General features: G+C 42.2%; 1 non-coding gene across 1 annotated transcript; it reads left to right on the top strand.

The window, feature by feature from the left end:
• The first annotated feature begins 19,651 nt into the window (after positions 1-19,651).
• On the top strand, positions 19,652-19,723 carry Trnah-gug (transfer RNA histidin (anticodon GUG)). The gene has a single exon. It is a non-coding gene; the product is annotated as a tRNA-His (tRNA).
• The last annotated feature ends 317 nt before the right edge of the window (positions 19,724-20,040 follow it).

Genomic DNA, 20,040 nt, shown 5'->3' with positions numbered 1-20,040 from the left:
TCCCTTTAGTAAACTAGAGATAAAAGCAAAATCAAAGCCTCCATAGCAGAGGCAAGCCCAGTTGGACGCAAGTAAGATCGGCAGATGGCTATACAAAATTCAACCCAAGGTCCAACAAAAGCCAAACTCATGCTCAAATGAAGGGGAAATTGAAACTGCGCCTCACGCCTCAGACTCGGTCACAATAAGCACTATGACAAGGTTTGTTCATCTTGCAATCGGGCTGAGACCATTGCTCACGTGTTACTAGAATGTCAAGACCATGCCCCAGCCCGGGCTAGGTTAAAACAAGAATTGCAGTTAGATCCGCTATCTGTCATAGATCTCCTAAAGCCAAGAGATGCAATAGCGAAGGCCAAACTAACTCTATTTCTGAGAGATGGACAGCTACTCGAACGTATATAAACAGAGCAGCCAAGAATTAAAATGAAATCATATCAATATAAGGAAATAGAAATCATATCAATACAAAAACAGAAATTATGTGAATACCAAACTCACAATAGATATGTGTACCCTACTCACACACACAGGAGTCCCAAAGAGGGACAGGTCGGCCGAAATTGGTTAGGCAGAAGACGACCTCTTGAACACTTAATTCAACAACAACAACAACAACAACAACAACAACAACAACAGCAACTTAAAGTACTTTTGTTGGCACGTTATGTTAGCAACATACGTTGCATTGTCCAGAATTGACCGAACAAGTCTGGCAGTGACTGGACGGAATGGTATAGTTATAATTCTTTTTATATAGTATATCATTCAAAGTAACAGTTACGTTGTTGCAATATAAAGGTGTAATGAACTAGATCAGTGGAGACATGCAGATATTGTTAAAACTGAAACCAAGAACGTTGCGAGTGCGCTGTTTTTATACAGTCGTGATTCATCCTTCTCCATGAGAGTTACAGAGAAACTGGGTCAGCCTGCCCCCGTGACAGAATTTGCCTCCCTTCGATTATTGAGCTCGACGAATACAAACGTGTTTACTGCAATAATTTACGCTTTGGAATGTTTAAAAATATATTTTGATTCAAAATAATTATTTCATTTCATATGTACACATATAATTATCTATATGTGAGTCAAAGATATTTGACCCGTGACGATCCGGGGTAGAGTAGGTCTTCAGCAACCCATGCTTGCCGTAAAAAGAAACTATGCTTGTCGTAAGTGAGTGAGTGAGTTGGGTTTAACGCCGCTTTTAACAGTATTCCAGTTATATCGCGGCGTGTCAGTTTATTGTGGGAGGAAAGCCCGAAGTGATGCAGGTCTCAGACGTTTACCACTTCGGTGAAACCCACGAACACGGGTATGGTGCTGACAAACCTCGAAACATAATCGGGGGCGAACCGGGATTCGAACCCACAATCATAGGTTTCTGGCGTGTCCAAGGGACGCAACTCTGCGCAGCGAATCGCGGCACCTTAGACGACTGGGCCACCCGTGCCCCCGCTTGTCGTAAGAGGCAACTAACGGGATCGGGTGGTCAGGCTCACTGACTTGGTTGTTGCATGTCATCGATCCCAATTGCATGGAGCGATGCTCATGATGTCAATCACTGGATTGTCTGGTCCAGACTCGATCATTTACAGACCACCGTCATACAGCTGGGATATTGCTGAGTGTGGCGTTAAATAACAAAAAACAACAAAGATATTTTTCTTTTTATAAATCTGTTTACATCCTTCTAACAATTACTCATATTGTCCAGTTTGCTCGAGCATTGTGCCTGTGTAACACAAACGTGTTGCATTACTTTACAGTTACGAATGTTTCAAAAAATATTTTCACAATTATTTATTTATTTCACATGTACACATGCCATTCCACATGTGCGAAATAAAGATAAGGTTTCTTTTAAAAGTTTGTTTACATCTTTCCAAACATTACTCATGCCAATTTAACTTTCTCAAAGAAAAAACCCCAAAGCACATACTTGTCCTTCTAACCACTGTCTTGACTTCAAATGTAACAAGTAACATCGGCTGTCTGCCAGAACTTGGACTCTATCACCTTAATATTTCAATATTCATATCAATGTACAACTATTACCTTCGGCTATTAGATGTGAAGAATGAGAGATCACTCACTGCCGCCTTCAATGAAAAAAAAAGCATTGAACTCATGGACCTCTTCAATAAATACTCTACTCAACTACCTTTTCCCTGATCTGGCTCACAGTTACATCTCTTCTTGAAAATTTAAGGAAACTGTACATGAAAAGTTGATGTCCATATACCTCAGTGAAACTGACCAAGTCCCATCCACTAAACCACATAAGCTCAGACACCTCGGGAAAATAGGAGACAAATTCGGAATTAAACCATATCTGAAAGTAACCACCGCATTAGAACACCGCAAAGAAGTTACAAGGCTAAGACTCAGTGCTCTCACGACCTTCAAATTGAGAGAGGAAGCTATTTTAACACTCCAACAGGAGAAAGATTATGTACCCTCTGTGATACTGATGAAATAGAGGATGAGGAACACTTCCTGTTACAATGCCCTCTGTACAAAAACCTGAGACAGGAACTATATTCATCACCCACTTTGGCTATGCACACAATATCACTAAAAATACTTTTAAATCCACCCGAGCCTTGTGCAAAAATTATCTCACAAAATGTTCAGGCAAAGAAATCTGCATCTCCTCCCTAGCAATATAGTCATAGAAATATTTGTATTCTATTGTGTATGTCAATGTTTAATTAGTCATGTTCATGTTGTGTACCCTGCCCCCTGTGGATGTTTATGTACAACAAATATTCTTCTTCTTCTTCTTCTCCTTCTTCTTCTTCTTCTTCTCCTTCTTCTTCTTCTTCTATGAATGCATTCAGCAGATGTTAAAATGTCCGTGTTGTCTTGTAATGCAACCAGCGAGAGTGTTACTCGCGTGGAGTGTGTCCTCCCACCGTTGCGGACTTTCCACACATGGCAATTAATGATTCGTGCATTCGATCTGGAATAAGAAAAGGACATCATCAAATTCGTTTAATCGACCGACCCGAACTCTAGTATTGTTAATTGAAATATCTTATGAAATGTGATCAATTTGACAGGAATTATGATTAAATTTCAGTACATGTGGGAAGGGGTGCTGATCACGTGACATTAGAAGATGATACTGTTTCCGGGGTCAACTGGAGGTCACGTTATAGGACGTCCAATCATCTACTCCTGTTACGATTAACACTCTGTGTAGAGCCGGATAATTTCACGATGGAATTTCAGAATGGCCTAATGTCCGTTTGTTTCCAAATGAAACCTGAAGAAGCTTCATATGCTGTTATTGTGCGTGAGGCCGTGCCTTTGAGGCAAAAGTAGCAATATTCAACCGATAATGAGTTATTCGAGGGGGCGTGAAGTGGGTGGTCATCTAGTTGATCGTCTAGTCACGTCCGTCTTGAGTCTGGCTGAAACATCGGACAATAGCATCTCGGACAGTGACTCCTGTGCAACAATGGACAACGCTCCATGACAGGCGTGTTTGAAGTAATACCACATTGGATAAATGAATGAATTACTCCCTCCTCCTAGTGGTGTGTAACAGCAACAAAATACAAATAACCTGCAGAAGCATTTGTCTTGAAAACGTAATACTGAGAGTTTTACACGACAGCGTATAGAGATTGATTCTTGTGAGGGGAGAGTTCTGATGACGTATGTATCCTGGTGGGAAACGATGAGAAATATGTATATTACAAGAATGAGTGAGTGAGTGAGTTGGGTTTAACGCCGCTTTTAACCAGTTATATCACGGCGTGTCAGCTTAGTGTGAGTGAGTTTGATTTAACGCCGCTTTTAGCAATATTCCAGCAATATCACGGCGGGAGGACACCAGAAATGGGCTTCACACATTGTACCCATGTCGGGAATCGAACCCGGGTCTTCGGCGTGACGAGCGAACGCTTTAACCACTAGGCTACCCGATCGTCCCGCGTGTCAGCTTAATGTGGGAGGAAAGCCCGAGGTGATGCAAGTGTCAGACGTTTACCAATACGGTGAAACCCACGAGTACGGGAAGGTGCTGACAAACCTAGAAACATAATCGGGGCGAACCGAGATTCGAACCCACAACCATAGGTTTCTGGCATGCCAAAGGGACGCGAATCGCGGCGCCTTAGACGACTGGGCCACCCATTCCCCCGATCAATAGTCCAGATCAATATATACTTGTGATGTATAATTCATATCAACATTAGATAGTTTATGGTTGTGACGTACACTTTTATCAACACAAGATCAGTATATGGCTGTGAATCATGTTATTTTCCCTTCCGCCCACCCCTTTCCCTTTTGAAACAGCCCCAAACGAAGCGAATCTAGTCTCCCATCTCACTGGGCTTTACTTCAATTATAATCGAGTTGTTTGCTTCTATCAAAATTATATATTTTCATGGAGTAAGCGTTCGTCTAAGATATTTGTGTAGGAACACACAGAGCTTCCGATTCCTGACAAACATGTTTTTACTTTCTGTTTAGTTTGTGTTAGAATGGTATTCATAGTTTTCTAAACCCTCCAAATTACTGCTCCCCATATCGCGACTAACGTCCACAACACAACGTTACAAGTATCGGCACCCGGTCCATGAACAATACACAGTTTGTAACAGGTTTGAGATACGTCATCTTATTGTTTCTTACACTCCCTCCCGGAGAACGCTGCACAGTTTATTGCCAGACAGCATCTTGAGAGAAATACAACAGTCAAGGGCCGATTCGCCAACTGTGAATGTTGTATTCATACGCTACAATGTCCTTTATCAACTTCTGAAAAATGTGCAAAGTATTAGTGACAAATAAATAAAATTCAACACTCGTCCTCATTAGATACCGCCTGTGTAACAACTCAAATATACCCGGTGCAATAAAAGCGGTTTCTAATGGGGACATCAACACCTCCCAACGGTAATATAGGAGAATAATGGTTTTTTATGGAAGGTAATAACTGAGAATAACGATGTATCTCAATGGTAATAATTCAAAATGACGCTCTATCTCCATGAGGTAAACTGATACTATAGTCCGTTTGCTGCACAATCCTACCGATGCAATGCAAAATAAAGATGTAAATCCGAAAACAACAATTCGTCTAAAATGGCATGAAAGCTATTTATTTGTCCATACCAACTCGTCACCATAATTTCAGACATTGTCATGCAGAGAAAATATTGTTTAACAAACTATCATGTAATTGTTGGTGTTTCAATGCCTGGTGCAACAAGGGGTCTGCGCAATAAACATAACAGCTGAGGGGCATCGCGGAACACAGGGGTAGTCTCAAAAGCGGTAAACGTCTGAGACCCGCATCACCTCGGGCTTTCCTCCCACTGATACGCCGTGATATAACTGGTTAAAAGCGGCGTTAAACCCAACTCACTCACTCACTCTTGTAATAAACATATTTCTCATCGTTTCCCACCAGGATACATACGTCATCAGATCTCTCCCCCACCTCACAAGAATCAATCTATATACGTTGCCGTGTAAAACTCTCAGTATTACGTTTTCAAGACAAATGCTTCTGCAGGTTATTTGTATTTTGTTGCTCTTACACACCACGAGGAAGAGAGAGTAATTCATTCATTTATCCAATGTGGTTTTACTTCAAATACTCCATTGTTGCACAGGAGTCACTGTCCGAGATGCTATTGTCCGATGTCACAGCCGGACTCAAGACTGACGTGACGAGAAGATCAACTAATCTCTTTTTTATAATATGAAGCTTTAATTCCCGTCTTCACATTGTCAGTGCACCGCCCCCCCCCCCCCCCCCCTCCGACTTGCAATAATCATGAAGGTGAAATACCAAGGTTTCCGAATCACCTGTGACTTCCATTCATGTACCGTTTTGTAATGATATATTGTGCTCGTTCTGTTTGTTTTATTATTGGCATTTGAAATTAGTTGAATAGCAATACCAAGAACATAATTAACATTGTTTTGATAATATTTTACAGATTCTCATTGTATAGTCCGTTTTATAACTATTTCAGAAAGGTAGGCTTCTGATTTAGACTTTTCATTTGAGATTATTTTATAACAGAAAAAAAAGAAGTGGGTTAGCCCAACATGCGCGAATTCCACGCGCGATTGTACGGCTGTTCAGTGCAGATCCCCTTGTAACAAGAAGCATTAATGCACCAACAGTTACATGAGAGTTTGCCAAAAACCTTTTCTCTACTTCATGACAATATCTGAAACTATGGTGACGAGCTGGTAGGGAGAAATAAACAACTTTTATGCCATTTAAGACGAATTGTTGCTTTTGGATTTATAACTATTTTGTATTCATTGGTCCGATATTGCAACAAACGGATATCTCAAAGGAAGTACTTTTAGGATGATGGTATATCTCAAAACACTTTCTGTCGTGTGAGATGTTTAACGCCACACTCCAATATTCCAGCTAGTTACGGTGTTGCTTATTACTCATAGCAATTCACTTCTGATTAAATATGGCGGGTATAGAAAAAGAATACTTCTTTAATTAATTACTAGACGCTCTACATGTCACCCCATCTCCCCCTACCCCCGGGCAGTGCTCCACGATGAACACGGAGGCGGACATGCCTGGAATAACACAGTGCAGAGCGCGCGTGTTTACCTACAGACCGGGTAATGGAGAGTCAGCACGAGCTTGTTTGTGTAATTGATTACAATGTTTATTTTTCTGAGAAGCAGATTTATCCACGGTCATTTCAGCGCTGGCCAAGCAGTGACCGTTAATCTGCGATAGGACCTTGCTTGTGTCTTCATAACATGGCACAGTGCTATCTCCCCTTTACATGACTCCTCCCAGACTAATGCTCCAACGAGCTACTGTAACAGTTATGGTGGCGACGCTCTGTCCCTCTAGCGTGGGGACATTTGTATACGTTTGCATTGTCGGCTGCATATACAGCAAAGAATTTTAGCAATGACAAATTGAAGATGATTATTAAACCCGGACACTCAATATTTCCGAGGGCGGTGGGGTAGCCTATTGGTTAAAGCGTTCGCCCATCACGCCGAAGACCTGGTTCGATTTCCCACATGGGTACAATGTGTGAAGCCTATTTCCGGTGTCCCCTGCCGTGATAATGTTTGACTATTGCTAAAAGCAGCGTAAAACCGTATATTTCAATAATTCTGAACGAATGGTAGTAGCATTGATATCGTACCCGGATAACCGGTTCCTTAATTACAAGACACAGTCGTGTCACAAAGTCCTGCAAGACCCCTGGGACACCACTCCCACTGTCATTTCCGCCAGTGTTTGTGTCCCAGGTTTTGCACGCACCTGACCGACTTCCCTCCCCCGAATGCCCTCGTACCTGGCCCCCTGCCCCCCGTACATCAGCACGTGGAGATTTATACCTCTCCTCAGCGATATTCAACCAGCCGTTGCCAAACACTTCCGACAAATATGTAGAATATGACAAAGTAGCATCACCCGGACGAGTCAATCACACACCTTAAGTGCCATCTATAGAACCCTCGGATAGGAGGTATTCGCCAGGGCAGTATCAGCCCTCGTTCCATACGTTCTGAATGCTAAGTTCTGCTTCAAATACATTATTATGAAACGGTTTTTATTTTCGAAATATGTATTTGTTGTTATTAAATGTAAGACAATGTTACGACACGCGAGTCTCTCTGCATTGTGTGCGCGTTGCCCTCCGTGCACACGCCCTGTTACGGCGGTGTGGAAAGAGTTCGAGAAATAAATGTTTCAATACCGCCCACTGTTGTAGTAAAACCGCCTACTAATGTAGTAAAACCAGTTGTGTAGTTGTATCCCTCAGTCATATATCCCTCAGTGATGTATCCCCCAGTGATGTATCCCTCAGTGATGTATCCCCCAGTGATGTATCCCTCAGTGATGTATCCCTCAGTGATGTATCCTTCAGTGATGTATCCTTCAGTGATGTATCCCTCAGTGATGTATCCCCCAGTGATGTATCCCTCAGTGATGTATCCCTCAGTGATGTATCCTTCAGTGATGTATCCCCCAGTGATGTATCCCCCAGTGATGTATCCCTCAGTGATGTATCCTTCAGTGATGTATCCTTCAGTGATGTATCCTTCAGTGATGTATCCCCCAGTGATGTATCCCTCAGTGATGTATCCCCCAGTGATGTATCCCTCAGTGATGTATCCTTCAGTGATGTATCCTTCAGTGATGTATCCTTCAGTGATGTATCCCCCAGTGATGTATCCCTCAGTGATGTATCCTTCAGTGATGTATCCCTCAGTGATGTATCCCTCAGTGATGTATCCTTCAGTGATGTATCCCCCAGTGATGTATCCCTCAGTGATGTATCCCTCAGTGATGTATCCCTCAGTGATGTATCCCCCAGTGATGTATCCCCCAGTGATGTATCCCTTAGTGATGTATCCCCCATTGATGTATCCCCATTGATGTATCCCCCAGTGATGTATCCCCCAGTGATGTATCCCCCAGTGATATATCCCTCAGTGATGTATCCCTCAGTGATGTATCCCCCAGTGATGTATCCCCTCTAAGCATAGTTGCCTAGCGAAACCAAGGGACGCAACTCTGAATTGGGCCACCCTCGTCCAAACCTAGCTTTGACATGGGACGAATTCAGTAATGAAAATTGATATCCATGTTACGAATCTATGTTGTTAAATCACGGGACATGGGGGAATAATAAATATTATTTGGAGCCATTCAGATTTACATCGTAATAAGTAATTCAATTTAGTCACTCTTACAAGTAATACAGTGATGGAGACCTTTCCCAACCGGGGTCAACACGACGGTATTTGTAGCCCCAATAACAGATATATAATTATGGGGTGATACTGAGGCGCGATGTATTTGTTGGCGTGAAATATATCCGTCCAGTTGAAATGGGCCACATCTGCGTCAGATGATGTGCTGAGTGTGTGTGAAGGTTTTTTCACGATCTGTTAATTAGTTTTCAGTTCCAAGGGTGTGAACGGCGCTAAGACAGACTGCTCCCTCATTACGTCTACACGTACAACGAGCCTTTGTTCCTCTGCCAAGTTGGTTTCTTGAGGTATCTTTACGCCGTCGATTGACTCGTAATATGTCAGTTGTGACTCTAAACATCCCATTTACGGTTGTTTCTGAACTAATAAACTCTTATATACCTAACACAATATGTTTGTCACTGGGAGCCGCATCACGATACATCTTTGTCGACCTGTTGTTGTTAGAAGGTGCTATCTACCTTGCAACATTTTTACTTCTGAGTTCTCATAGTTCAGAGCGGTAATAGAAGCACTTCCTGACATGCGCAGTATGTTGATGTGATGGCGGTGGCTGTGGTCTGCGATCCAGCGTTGCGTTGGCTCCGCCACATTGTTATGAAGCTCACGTGTATTTATTTGTCCTGCAGCAGTGGAATTTTAGACATGACAGGCATAATGTTAACACTGTGAGGAGTCGTCTAATTGCTCACGTGTGTGGCTTGCACTGGGTCACCTGCAGATTGTTCATTAAGTGTTTATCATGGTTGATTAAGTGCAAGAGGTTGTCTCAAGTATCCGTCGCAACAACAAACATTGACACGTTCAGTGCCTCATAAACTGGTACTTCCGACCCTGTGTTTTACGTGCATGCATGTATGAAGTAACGCGCACCTTGATCAGCCGCAAGGGAAAGGCAACCTATACCACACGTTAGCTTCACAGACAGGGAGGAACAATAGCACGGTGAAACTAACATAAACAATCTTTTAGTCAAGGATTTAGGAAGACAAAAACAAAGTATATCCCTCTCTAACCATGTTGTGTAAATGTGCTTATAAATCTTATACCCTTGTTATCAGATTCATTTCTTTAATTATCGTCACCTTGATTTCAAACATATTTTGTAGATGTATTTACAACCGCAGTCTTCACATTATTCCAGTTGTTACCATGCTTACCAATTTGTTTGTTGTTTGCTGTTTAACGCCGCACTCAGCTATGTTCCAGCTATATGACGGCGGTCTGTAAATAACCGAGTCTGGACCATATATACCAGTGATTGACATCATGGGCGTCGATCTACTCAACTGGTGGGATAAGATGACATGCATCAACCAGGTCAGTGAGCCTGACCACCCGATCCCGTTAGTCGCCTCTTACGACAAGCATGGGTTGCTGAAGACCTATTCTACCCCGGAATCTTCACGGTGACTGTCACTACGTGGTGCAGGTGTCTGCTCCAATACTGGTGACTGTGGACACCCAGCGAATGACGCCGGAGTAGTGAGATGACCAATAGAGGCCTCCCATACACCAAAGCAAATCCTCAGTCTACCAGGTGGCCAACCCAGCTGTCACAAGGCGCAAGGTTTTCACGGCCTTTTTTACTGTAATTGCAGTGCAATCCATTTGTGATGCTCCATGACCTGTCTACCGATGACTGGGTGCCTGTTTATAGAAATGTATTAGCGTAAACATTGTTGAGAATCCCACCAGATGATTAACTAAACATCCATGCAGAGATACAATGGTCTCCAAGTAACGGAATCAAGACAATACTGCGTCTATTTTTACGAACATTTATTTCAGTTTTAGTTCTCAAGAATGTCGCTGACGATGTTTCCCTTTAAAGAACCTTTCTCCCGCGGATAATATCAAAGTCTGAGCGGAACCTGCTGACGTCGTTCCAAGAAAACCGGAACACCTTTACACAGTTGACAGTTTAGTAGCCAAGTCCTGTATGTTGTAGTTGATCTGCACAGGATCTACATATTTTTATGACTTTTATGGAGGGTGAAGAGGGGGTAGTTATTTTTATGAATTTCTCTGAACTGTATGGTAACAGAGGTTAGTGTCTCAAGTTAAATGCTCCTTTAGTCAGTTTGCTTGGAGTGCTGGGAGAGTGGGGCGTGTGGTGGCGGGGAGTGCTGGGAGAGTGGGGCGTGTGGTGGCGGGGAGTGCTGGGAGAGTGGGGCGTGTGGTGGCGGGGAGTGCTGGGAGAGTGGGGCGTGTGGTGGCGGGGAGTGCTGGGAGAGTGGGGCGTGTGGTGGCGGGGAGTGCTGGGAGAGTGGGGCGTGTGGTGGCGGGGAGTGCTGGGAGAGTGGGGCGTGTGGTGGCGGGGAGTGCTGGGAGAGTGGGGCGTGTGGTGGCGGGGAGTGCTGGGAGAGTGGGGCGTGTGGTGGCGGGGAGTGCTGGGAGAGTGGGGCGTGTGGTGGCGGGGAGTGCTGGGAGAGTGGGGCGTGTGGTGGCGGGGGGTGCGAACACTTACTTCCATCTGTCTGAGTCGGTGAGATTCCCTTCTAGGGTTTCATCGATTTCTATCAACAATCTTCACGAATTTCTCGTGTTCTTCTTGATGACAGCTTGGCTGTTAGGAAATGTACTTCCATTAAACATAGTTACACACATACCATTCTACTCAAACGTACTTGTGAAATCACTTCAACTCAGATTGAAACAATTGTACCTTTACAAATAATATTAATCTTGACTGGGTCCAAATTTGTGTCAATGTATTTAAAGTTACTCGAGACAGTGGAAGTTGGTTCCAATTATAATACTGCACCGATAAATACCAACAAATGTGTTTTTGTTTAAGATTGAAATATTTTATATATCCTCTGGGAATGTGATGCTGTTCCGACATTCTGGGATGATCCACTGTCTTGGGTAGCAGGCAACTACTCACGTGTGTTTAACATGCAATTGGATGTTCAGCCTGTATTATTTGGAATAAGGGAAAATATCATTACTGGTAACGTATTTGATTTCATTTTGTTTCTTGATTTTTCATTTGTGAGTGTGGTTGTCTGAAAAACAACAACATTGAAACATTTTAAGTAAGAGCTATAACAAAGATATAAACTACCGGGCAAAAGAAAGTATTCACCGACTTCACTTGACCAAACACCAAAAACAAAGGCATATGTGAGATATATGATGATTAATTTATAAACAGAAATAAGTTCCCATGAATTAGAATGAAAATGCATTGTAATCCCGATATTGCATTCTCCACAATACACAAAGAGTCAAGGGGTCCAAATTAAAAATTACACAAATCAGAGTTCATTGAAAAAGTGCATGAAGAGTCCATTAATGACACAGTAGTCAGGGAACACGACATCAATAGCGAGTGTGACCACCCTGGGCATCCATGCACGCCAACACACGCCTCCTCATTGACGTCGTCAGTCGCCGGATAACGTCAACAGGAATCCTGTTCCATAAGTTCAAAAGAGTCGATCAAGATGACCCCAGAGATGTTCAATGGGGTTCATGTCTGGAGAACAAGATGGCCAGGGTAATACGTTGACGTTAACGTTGTTCAGGTAGTCTTGAACAATTCGGGCGGTGCGAGGCCTTGCGTTGTCTTGTTGCAAAATTAATCCTCTTGGCAGATGTTGAATAAAGGGCACCACAACAGGTCTCAACACTTCATCCCTGTATCGCTGAGCAATCAGGTTTCCTCGGATGATAACCAGCCGTGTTGTAATCTGGCCACAAATGCCACCCCATACCATGACGCCTCCACCTCCAAACGGGTGAACTTCTCTAATGCAGTTTTGTGCCAGTCGCTCTCCCCTTCGTCGAAAAACTAGAACTCTGCCATCATTCCTGAACGGACAGAACCGACTTTCATCTGTAAAGAGCACTCTCGCCCAGTCGCTGCAACCGACGTACGGTTCGTGCCCATTGCATTCTGCGTTGACGGTGTAGACGGGTCAAGGCCATTCCACGGAAGGGTCGGTAGGCTCGTATACCAGCCGTACGAAGTCGTCGAAGGACTGTTCGTCTGCTGATGACATGCCCTAGTGCTGTCGCCGCCGTTGAAGGTGAATCTGCCGGATGTAGCAGTCTTCGGCCGTTGTTGTCACTCTCGGTCTTCCCGATCTTGGCAGGTCTTGAGTCTGTCCTGTCTGTTGGTAGCGGATTTTCAACTTGCTGATGGTGGTCTGGGAGCAGTTGAAGGTTCTGGCTATCTGACGTTGAGTAATTATTGGACATACCGATCGCTCTGTCTCGTTGCGCTTGTGTAAGTCTGGGCATATTCTTGGTGGTTTTTTGCTTACTGAATGCCTGCTCTGTCCAACGTCGATGTTTATGCCACTATCACGCACGTGCATTTGGACCAATGTCTCAAAATCACGTTTTGCACGTTTTCAACAATGCATGATTTGGAAAGCTGCGTTCGAAAATCTGCGTTGTGGTCGTGGTCATGTTGCATTTAGGCGAATGTTTTCTGCGGGGGTTCAAACCTGTACCAGCTGTTTTGCTTTATATACAACTATTTTTAAAGTGAAAACTTTCTTTTGCCCGGTAGTTTAATTGAAAAACAACTTTATTTACGAAAAATATTAAACAAACACATTTAATACAAAATGGGCATCATATCATATATTGTTCGAAGACGTAAAATTATGCCCCATGACTACCCTGAATCACTTCATTACTTCTACATATTTGAACTTACTTTATGTTTTATATTCGCCAGGCATATGGACCATTGTTAAGCAGTACAGGATAATTGAAAATGATGTGTTGATGTGTGTATGAAAGTAGAAAACAAATCAGAATTCATATGGTTATTTTTTGTGCAGAAAGAGGATTGCACCTCTTGGGTGCAGTCTTTCGTTTTTAATATCAAAGATAGTGAAATAAAATGAATAAATTTATAATGTAATATAGTTAAATACCCATTCAAAATATAAATAATTTCATGTCTTTCATTGAAGGAGGCCCATTCGTCTACGGCGCAGCAAATCAGAAGCCTATGATTGTAAGTTCGAATCCCGGTTCGCCCCGATTATTTTCTTGGTTTGTCAGCACCTAGTCTGTCTTACAGACCCTGATACAAATATATATCAAATACAGCCCATGCAAGTCTATAATGTTTGGCAAGTCTAGATTACTGCAGTATCAGGAAATCTGAAAATGGAGAGAGTCACTGCGTTCCCTTTTATTATATTTAGATAACTGAACAACTATTTTTTTCTGTACGATATGTTCATTTCAGAGACTGTTAATCTAGTCTAGTCTAGTCTAGTTTCACTCTGCAGTAGTGAGTGTGTACTCCAGTATTCAAGTTATATCTGATTAATGGGAGGGAAGCCCACAGTGATGCAGGTCTCAGACGTTGAGCGATTACCTTACAAATGGTAAAATATGCTGTTTTTTGTGTGAAAAAATTGTGCTTATCGTGTAGAATTTCTTCTAAACGCATGTGGATTTGGCTGTTTGGCGAGATCAGCAAGTACGAAATAATTCTGACATTTTTATATTGGCTATATGCCAAAGACTTAATTATGCATAAGTCTGTCTCCCAGACCCTAGAGAATAAATTAAAAAAGGAGTCCAACTCAAGTCTATATTGCCTCAGGATTGTGCCGGGCTCAATATAGATTTTATGTCTCTTATTTTGTAGATACAGATTTTAAATGTTAGTCTTAGTTATGTATATACAAGTTTTCTCGAATATTGTATTCAATTGACCTTGGATCAAGCAAATGATCTTCATATTTGATTTTCAAATACCATATCTATATGGACAGATATATCTTTGACATAAATCTGAAAACGATTAAAGTTGCATTGGCCCAGTTTAGATGTAGTTCCCATTTCTTAAAGACTGAACAGGACAGACGCTCAAAACACTGCCAGGCAAAAGAAAGTATACCCCCAGGTGAGGTGGGTATAAACGAAACAAACAAGAAATGGTTATTCGATGGTGATGTATTTGATACGGGACTCATTACCGATATTATACAATACAACCATTCCGAAAGATAGAATGTACCATGGGCCTTTGACCTTCTGTACGGACATCAACTATAACGCTACAATGAGCCGTTACTTCCCTGATAACGGGATCCGGTTTACAGTTGGTCTTCAGAACCCATTTTTGTTGCCAGAGGGTGGTCAGGTTCGCTGACTTGGTTGATGCATGTCATCGTATCCAATAGTTTGATACTCATGATGTCAATCACTGGATTGACTAAACCAGCCTCGATTATTTACAGACCGTCGTCATTTAACTGGAATAGTGCTGAGTACGGCATTAAACAACAAACAAACAAAACAACCCCTCGTATATCACTTCCGATCTATAAAAAATATTCTCTGTCTCGGCTTCAATGACAGACCAAGAACTGCTGGATCATGTTTAACAAAGGTTTATGTACATTATCTAGATACTGCCAGCTTTTATTTTTCAACAAAACAAATTCAAGATGACGGAAATGGCGACGGTTGGGCGTGCTCCTTCCTGTGTTATTGCTGGCAATAGTTTACCTGAATGAACAAACGAAGACTTTTGTCTCACTGAATCAGTGCATGTTAATTCACACAGGAGCACGTAGACTTGCACAAGGCTCTAAGGCAATAATTACAAGTTTAAATCATAATTTGTAGATTATGTAAATATTAAGAACAAGTTGTCCCGATAAGAGACTGGAGTCCTGTAATGTCCACATATCTAGACTTGCCTATTAGGAAGATAGCCTTTAATACTACACATCTATGGACCTTTTATCCAGTACAGCATGGAGCAAGGCTAAGGAGCACGTCTCTGTCTTGCATATTATTTTGAAGCTGTGGGCTACGTGTATGATATGTTGTCGGTTGTCTGCCTGCTCTCACAGCCTGTCGTGAAAGCCAACATCAGATCAAAGCTAGCACCAAATAAAACAAGCCTAAAGAGTTGATGCTCGTCGTGTTATGTGTTTTCATTCCGCTTTGGTGAGGAAATGTAATGTAAGCATTCAACTGACATATTTTCCTCATGCGTGATTGATAGAACTTCTTGCCGCTTGAAACAAAACCGAAGTATCAACATTGTACATCTACAAAAAGTGTTTATTCTGCAGGCGCGGTAAAGGCGGATCATCTGTTAAATGTCTGTAGAATGGTTATGACGGGACGAAGAAATCTGGCGAGTTTCAAAGAAAGAGGAATCGGGTAGGTATGTTTTGTAGGAGAGGAACAATGGCGGGAATCGCGTTCTCGGGGATCAGATGGAAGTTGCTTGTAGAGAAAATAAATAATTACCCCATCACACGAAGAACTTTCATGGCGTGATAGATGGTAATATTTGAGAAATGTTTGGGTTGGAACCGTGGCGTTACACAACTCGTGTATATAATCCATGACAGATGGGTCGACGGCGGCCGTGGTGGAAGCTATCACTTAACACCAGCAACATCGCCTACGGGGTCTGAACATAGCTTAAACACCACAGCGTCCAGTAAGAGTAGATATACCGTGTACATGTGGCGTGCCGGGGATGAGGCCGGGGATGAGGCACCAGGTAGTTCTGGGGATGGTGTGGCAGAACACGGGGTGTATCTCACTGACAGTCGGTCTAAATAAATACAACGCCAAATTTGTTTTGGAACAAAGATGACTATTCAGTTCGATCCACGTCCAACAATTGTCATACCCTCTGTCCGCCATGTGGGGTTCTTTATTAGAGGAACTACAGTAAGAGTGAGTGAGTGAGTCTGGTTTTACAATGAGTCTGGTAGGCAATAACACGGCGGGGGGTGGGGGTGGGGGGGGGGGGGGGTGGGGGGGGGGGGTGGGGGGGTACCAGAAATGGGCTTCACACATTGTAGCCATGTCGGGAATCGTACCCGGTTCATTGGAGAGAGCGAGGGGTGTGGAAGGGAGGTTGTGGGGGGATACCTCAGCCCTGTTTAACGAAGGCCATTGTCGAAACTATCGTACGTAGACATAAGATATCGTAAGAATGTAAACCTTGAATATTTCTAGACACAATATGAATATTTTCACGCAATAGATTGCAAAGCACCAGGCTCTATTTGTTTTGATAAAGTTATTAAACCATTGATTCAGCAACACACAGCTGTCCCATCACACCCAAACATCCAACAACTCGTCACACTTCCATTTTTCTCTCTCTCCTAAAATAAAAACAAACAAACAAAAAAACACCTGTAGATTTTGTGAAAAATTGTGATTAACAGTTGAGGCCAGGAGGTCACCCGGGTTGCAAACGTCGCAGTCTCCGTAACGTCGTTCAGAACCGCTCGGAAGATACAGCTTCTCGGCTTGTCCGGATTGTAGCGCGTGTCCAGCTCGTCATCAGTGCCCGTATTAGCAGGTTTGTAATTATCTCAACCAATATAAACTGACCACAACCAAAGCAATGCGATATTGACCCGCATGATGGAAATTAATCAGAAACTGACCTCAGCCTTCGTGTTAATCATGATGGGGACACGGCTAATAACGCAGTGTACATGTATAACGGGCGGGCAGACACGCATAGCTGTCACGGGGGGCGATCTACGGGGCATGAACACCCACCGGCCGGTCGTGCCGTGGACACACTGTCTTAGCCCGTGAACTTCATATGGCTGTGTTTGTTTGTTGTTTAATGCCGCACTCAGCAGTATTCCAGCTATATGAGAGCAGTCTGTAAATAATCGAGTCTGGACCAGACCATCCAGTGATTGACATCACGAGCATCGATCCAAGCATTTAGGATACGATGACATGCATCAACCACCCTCTTACGACAAACATAGTCGCCTTTTACGGCAAGAATGGGTGGCTGAAGACCTCTTCTAACCCAGATCTTCACGGGTCTCATATGCATGGCTGTGTCAAAGTACGGGAGATGTGTGCCAGTGAGCCCGAATTGCTGCGACCGAATTGCTGCACACGTGCACTAATGACAGTTGTGCACGAAGAGCACTAAAAGCACGAAGAGCACTAAAAGCACTAAGAGCACGAAAAGCACTAAGACCAATATTAGCACTAAGAGCACTTAGCAGCTCAACTGCAGGTCGAATATACAGCTGCGATACATTTCGGTCTTTTAAAGGGGTGCTTTAATCATCCAAGTCCCATAAACACCACTTTTTTCTGTCTGCTAGTTTATATTTTAGGATGCATGTCTATCTAACCGTGCTTGAGTGAGTGAGTGAGTGAGAGTGTGAGTGAGTTGGGTTTAACGCAGTTTTAAACAGTATTCCAGTTATAGCACGGCGTGTCAGCCTGATGTTGTCGGAAAACAGAGATTTGGCTTTGTATTTGGAATGGTCAGACGCGCCCGGCGTATATATTGAAGGTAATGTGTTCCCTTTAAGACAGCCAGAAACCATATCTAGATCTAGTCCAGTACAGTTAATATTTTATGAATAAACTACAGAACTCTAGTTGGTGAAGTTCTCCTCCAGTTTACAGTTTGCTTGAATCCAGGATTTGGAAGACTCACGGCCGCATTTAACAGTATGCCATGGAGTATCTCACGGCGTGTCAGCTTAATGTGGGAGGAAATCCCGAAGTGATGCAGGTCTCACTTTGGTGAAACCAGAGATCGTAAAATAAATGGTCGCTGGTGAAACCCAGATCACGGGTATGGTGTTGAAAAACCTTGAAACATAATCAGGACGAAATGGCACTCCCCTCGGGCCTGATATTTGGATGGAGATAACGAGATCTCAAGGAGCCTAAGAATTATATAAATATTTCACATTAACAAAGAAAATGGACATCTGTAATATAAAACTATGTGATGATGAGATTACTGCTGAGACCTACTATCATCGAGTGAACAGGTTTATGAAGTTTTACAATTTTTCCTATTTTAAGAAATCAATATTTCATTTACTGATATCACAAATTCGTTTTTATATAGATCTAGATCTAATAAAATAATGATTCATATCAGGAAATTTTGATTGTCTGTCACACAAAAAATAAACAGTGTTAAGAGTATTTATGATACAGAAAATTGCATTATATACAATTAAAAATCGAATTTGCCATTTCAAAAAATCAAAAGTATATTTTGATATCACAAAGTCCATTTATTGATATCAGCATAGTATGATATCTTATAATCGAAGTTGTTATAAATCAATTAATATTAATTTGTGATAACCTAAAATAATGGTGAATTTTAAGCAAATCAGTAATCAAATTTGTGATGCAATAATTCATCGTTTCATATTATCTTATCACTAGGCAGTTCAGGTTAGGAGTGTCATATTAGCAGAATGTCATGTTTAGATTATAAAATGACAAAATGTCGTGAAATCTGTTCTTAAGAATTCACATACCCTTAAGGACAAAATAAAAATCTGCATAGGCCTTTAATTAAGTTATAAACGTAATAGGCGTGACAGACAGCACAATTAAATAGAATTTCTTATATCAGTAAGTGAATTATTGATATAAAAAAGGGCAGAAATGGCAAAACGGCGCCTTGAAAACTGTACTGGATATAAGTCCATGTGGTTATAGCATCATAACAATAGGCAAGTCTAGATAAGTGGACTGTTCAAAGGACGACAGTCTTTTATAGGGACAACATGTCATTATTTATATAATCAATAAAATTATGATTTAAACTATCGATTATTTCCTCCAAGACTTGTGCGAGTCAACTAAATATAGTCCATGGTGCTTAGCAGATATATGCGAAACAACACTACTGCCGCATGATATCGGCCGACACTGGACTCACTATACCTTATGAAGCGTACAGAGGTCAGCTGCTCGTACAGTATTCTGGGGGTAACGATACGGTTGATACCCACAGTACACGACCGACAATATCGCAATGGGAATTCAGGCTTTCAAAGCGACTATAACAAAACCGACAAGAGAATCACGCTAAGGATAGTCAAGTAGTTGATAATTTTGCCCTGCGCTCCCAGCGAGGGCTGTAGCCGTGATCGTCTAGTGGTTAGGACTTTGCGTTGTGGCCGCAAGAACCCCGGTTCGAATCCGGGTCACGGCAGCTCTCGCGCAATATTTTGTTTTCACTATACGCGTCTTTTGTAAGTGTAAGAGTAATTTCATGCAACAGCTTGTGTCGATCAGTATGATTTTAATTACTACCAATGTACAATATTTTCTATGCAGTATTTCTACGCGTGCATGTTACTGAAATAAATACACTTCGTCCACTGTAATTAATCACCAATATATCGATATCTCAATACACACAACAAACCTTGACCCTGACACCGTAGACTGACATCAAGTCTCTGAAATGAACATATTTTACAGAGAAAACAGTTGTTAAACTATCTCAATAAAATATAATAAAAGGAG

Source organism: Haliotis cracherodii, unplaced genomic scaffold, assembly GCF_022045235.1.
Source record: "Haliotis cracherodii isolate W230 unplaced genomic scaffold, xgHalCrac1.p SCAF_5, whole genome shotgun sequence".
Classification (NCBI taxonomy): Eukaryota; Metazoa; Mollusca; class Gastropoda; order Lepetellida; family Haliotidae; genus Haliotis; species Haliotis cracherodii.
The sequence above is the reverse complement of the archived record's forward strand: the minus strand, read 5'-3'. Positions and strand labels throughout refer to the sequence as shown.